We start from the raw sequence: 5,000 nt of genomic DNA, 5'->3' as shown, positions 1-5,000 counted from the left end.
AGCAGGGGGACCACCTGCGGGAGCTGGTTGTGGGGGATACGTAGTGGGAGAAACGGTTAAATCATCGAAAGAATCGAATGCTTCTTATGAATATGATACTACTCTATTCGACGTTTTAGGGGACGTAGTCCGTGGAGGTTTTGCCGCTCCATCGAATCATGCGGATTATTGCATTATTATCACGGATAATGGATTCGATGCCCCTTTTGCAGCAAATCGTATTGCTGCGTCGGTTAGGGAGAAGGCACATACCCACCCATTGCGATTAGCAGGTTTGGTGGGGAATCGGACATCTAGGAGAGATCTCATTGATAAACATGTAGAAGCCTGCCCGATGCCTGTGCTGGAAGTGTTGCCTCTCATTGAGGACATTCGGGTCTCGAGGGTGAAGGGGAAAACATTGTTTGAAACGGCTGAATGTCAATCAGATCTCAATTATGTTTGTGATTTCCATCCCAATGTGGCGGATCAGATATTGTCTCGACCAGAAGGGGTTGTGCCAAGGGAAATTCCAGATAGAGAATTATTCAGTCTGCTCTCCGATTTCTATCTGAATCCCGATGGTGGGGGGCAGAGGAATGCCCAGCAAACTCAACAGGATATTCTGCTTGATTTTACGATGATTCGAAACCGAAACTGCAAATTTCTTGTATGTGTACCCTTTCTGAGGAAACCCTTTCACGAAGACTCCCGAAACTCTCACTTTTGAATGTGAAACCGGAAATTATCACACTTCTTGCCCCATTAGTTGTGTGGCTTGGTTATATCAAAAGATCGAAGACAGCTTTTCCCCAGTGGTAGGTACAAAGACTTGTGGTTATTTCTTACAGAACGCTCTTGGAGTTACGATCCTTGCGGAACCTCGTTATGCAATGGCAGAGTCGGAAGAGGGGGACGTCTCGGCCCAATTAAATGATCAAGGGGAATTGGAGAGAATTTGTATCCAAATAAAACGAGATAGAAACCCTAGTGTCATTATTTGGATTGGCACATGTACCACGGAAATAACAAAGACGGACCTAGAAGGCATAGCACCCAAGCTAGAAAACGAACTTGGAGTACCAATTGTAGTTGCGCGGGCCAATGGATCGGATTATGCTTTTACTCAGGGAGAGGATACTGTATCAGCTGCCACGACGCATCGGTGTCCGGAATTTGACATATCTAGACACGAACAGAAACAGGATTTAGTTGGGGGTGTTGACACTGCGACGACGGAAGCGGGGGGGGCTAATCCGGAGGGACGGAAATTAAAGAATCATGCTTCAGTTCTTTTTGGATCTCTAACTTCAACTGTAGCTTCTCAACCGAATCCGGAATCGAAACGTCAATCCATTCAGGTATCGGGGTGGTTACCCTCCCAGAGATATACTGAACTTCCATCATTAGGCAAGGGAGTGTATGTTTGCGGCGTGAATCCCTCTCTGAGCCGTACAGCGACGACTCTGATGCGGCGTCGTAAATGCCAGTTAATTGGAGCACCTTTTCCTATTGGTCCTGATGGGACGCGTGCTTGGATAGAAAAGATTTGTTCCGCCTTTAATATGGAACCTCAGGGTTTGAAGGAGAGGGAGGATGAGATATGGAAGAGTCTGAGAGACTATCTTGAGATAGCAGCTGGTAAATCTATATCTTTTACGGGAGATAATCTATCAGAAATTTCTATAGCAAGATTCCCAATTCGCTGCGGAATGGTTGTCTACGAAACAGGTATTCCCTACATGGATAAACGATATCAAGCTGCCGAGCCATCTTTCTCACGAGATACTTGCAAAGAGATGGGTACACTCATGCCACGGATCGTGGAAAAACCGGATAATTATAACCAGATACAGCGTATGCATGAATTAAAACCTGATTCAGCAATTACTGGAATGGCTCATGCCAATCCTTTAGAAGCAAGAGGTATTGATACAAAATGGTCTGTCGAGTTCACCTTTGCCCAAATCCATGGATCCACTAATGCGAGGGATGTGCTTGAACTTGTTACTCGTCCCCTACGGCGTAATAATAATCCGGGGCGTCTGGGTTGGAGTAACCTGTCGAAGCAGATGGTAACAAATCACTAAATTATAGAATTATTGGGTGACGGGAAGTGACCATTGAGGGAAATGCATAGAGACGTCTCCAAATTCTTAATCATGGGATTCTGTCTCCTCATGATTAAGAAATCCATCGACTCCTTTCCGAAGGAGTTGCTGTGCTAGCTACGGGAGTGGTACGGAGAGGTTGCCGGCACTCTACGGGAAAAAAAAAAAACTGAAAAATATGGGAAGGAAATAATTATGAACGTAGAAAGCGTTCAAATGTCGTTGTATCTACTGCAGGTTTCGCTGCTTACTCGGGTGAAGGTGGCAGGTCCACCTATAATATTCGGACTATATTATGGATTACTAACAACATTACCCGTTGGACCCTCCCAAATACTATCCATAAGAGCTTTTCTTTTGGGAGGGAATCTTAGTGGTACCGTCGCTTTGAGTGGTTTGATGATGGGATAGCTACTAATATTTCTGTCAATATTCTGTTCACCTCTATATGCATTGATAGTGAAACCACATGTTGTAACTGTCCCAATAGTACCATACATGTTATTTTACTGGTTCCGAACCAAGGATTTACCGGATTATCGAACTCTACGTCCGACCAATTCACTCAGTGACTTTCGAATCGGTAATATATTCTTGGATAGTTTCATTTTCCAGATTTTAAATCCAATTCTTTTACCAAGTCCCGTATTGGCGAGACCAATTCACCTATTTATTTTTCGATATAGCAACAACATAACATTTCTGATTAGTAGTTTCGTGGGTTGGTCACTCGGTCATATGTCATTCAGCTACTTGTCCAGATTACTTCTGGTTCGCGTAGAATATGATTCACCCATACTCTACCTGCTGATGAAACGCGTCATTTACAAAACTTTTAGTATTGTTGTTCTCATTAATGTACTGGTTTATTTGGGTAAGGCTCCAGTACCTCTCTTCACCAAGAATTTTGAAGACGAACTTGTCTTGCTCGATAACAATCTCCGGGAGTTGTCAGATTCGATGCTATGGATTTTCAAGTCGTGGCCCACGTCCTTGTTCGACCCATACAAACCAAATCGTCCTTTACGATATATAGAGAATAGCCGATTCGGCGGCGATAGCTTAGTGAAGAAGCAAGTATCAAATCACTTTTTCAGCAAATGTTTGACTAGTGGAAAACAGCGGTTGGCTCTCACGGCGTTACCCAGTTTGTCGATCTTTGGAGACCAGTTAGGAACCTCGTTAGAGGATTCGGATATGCCACTTCCAGCTCATCATCTGCATGAAGACTGGATTTTGAACCAATTCAGGAAAAACAAGGATTTGAATAATGAGTTAAAGGACCGAATTCGATTCCTAGACACCGAGCCTATCTTCTGGAAAGCGATGGAAAGAAGGACCGGATTGGCTGATAACGGAGGTGAATTACCTAAGATTTATGATCCATTTTTGAATAATTCATGTCGTGCTAGGATTCCAAACTCGGATTCATTCTGGATACTGTCTGATTCATTGGCATCGCAAGCGGTTGACAACAACGAGTATGCCAATGAATTGAATTCCGGTAATAAGATTCGGGATTGGGTGTCTATCAGGTATAAAGAGTTGAGAAGCAATGAGATTCCTCTTCCCCGGGAAGCATTACCTAAAAATGCTTTGCAAATATTTATTTTCATGTTCGAAACACCGGATGATGCCGTGATTGAAGATGTTGTGGGAGAAACAAACTATTCAGTTTCGAAGGGTGATTCCACCCCCGTAACTTGGGATCAAGTCTTCAAATTTTCTTCATCTCCGACAGAGTTAGCTTTATTCTTCACCTATCTCAGAGATGATTGTGGTGCCTTCGATTGGATCCGCTTGCTAGACGTACCTCTAATTGGTGGGGAAAGACTTGACTCTTCAAAACAAAAAATACGTTCGATCCTCGAGATTGAGGAACTGTCGGAGGAATTGGCCCGCAATACTCACTTAATATATGATAATAGGTTCGATGTCGCGGGTGGGTCAACTGATATTCGTAACAGAAAGTTAAAAAATTTAGCAATCAGCGTCGGGAAGACGCGGCTGAAAACACGCAGACTGGTCAAACGTTTTGCAAAAAGCTCTGATTTTCGTCGGAAACCTATAAAAGGCTCTATGCGCTCCAGAAGACGTAAGACACTGGTTTGGGAAGTATTTCAAGATAAGGCACATTCACCTCTCTTCTTTAGATTAATGGAACTACCCACTCCGTTTCGATTTCCTGCCGGAGAATTAACTGGTGTAGATTTTGAGGAATCGGCCGGTGACGCGAGGAGAGAAACTAGTACCCAACCCGAACAGGAACTAATATCTCTTTCATCCTCGAGAGAGGGGGAGCGAGCGAAATCCGACCGCCCAGCTATAGCAGCTAGGTTCGATGTGAGTTCCATCCACACGGGGCGGGGTTTATTATTGGTTATGCAATCGACTCTTCGGAAATATGTGAAACTGCCTGTATTGATAACACTCAAGAATTTCGGTCGTATTTTATTTTTTCAAGCTCCCGAATGGGATGAGGATTGGAGTGAGTGGCGCAAAGAATCCCACATCAAATGCACCTACGACGGCGAGGGATTCTCACACACTCGTTTACCCGGTCGTTGGTTGAAGGAGGGTCTTCAGATAAAGATTTTGTATCCTTTCCGGTTGAAGCCTTGGCGTACTCGCGGGAGGAGGCGCCCAACCATTTTGGAAAATGATATGAATCCCAGGTATCTCAAGACTCGGGAATCGGGGAGAAAAAATAGATTGAGGCGAGGAAAATCTCCATCTAGCTATTTAACAGCTTGGGGATTCCAAACAGATGTACCTTTTGGAACTATTAAGAAAGATCCCTCCTTCTGGAAACCTATCCGGAAGAAATTGATGAGAATTTTGAGACGTAGTCTCGCATTGCGGACTAGGCAAATGCGTCGTCTCTACTCCAAATTGGGTGTATCCGCAAGG

This window comes from Dipteris shenzhenensis, unplaced genomic scaffold, assembly GCF_047967505.1.
Source record: "Dipteris shenzhenensis isolate YYH24624 ecotype China unplaced genomic scaffold, Dip_SZ_1.0 scaf0381, whole genome shotgun sequence".
NCBI classification, from domain to species: domain Eukaryota; kingdom Viridiplantae; phylum Streptophyta; class Polypodiopsida; order Gleicheniales; family Dipteridaceae; genus Dipteris; species Dipteris shenzhenensis.
The sequence above is the reverse complement of the archived record's forward strand: the minus strand, read 5'-3'. Positions refer to the sequence as shown.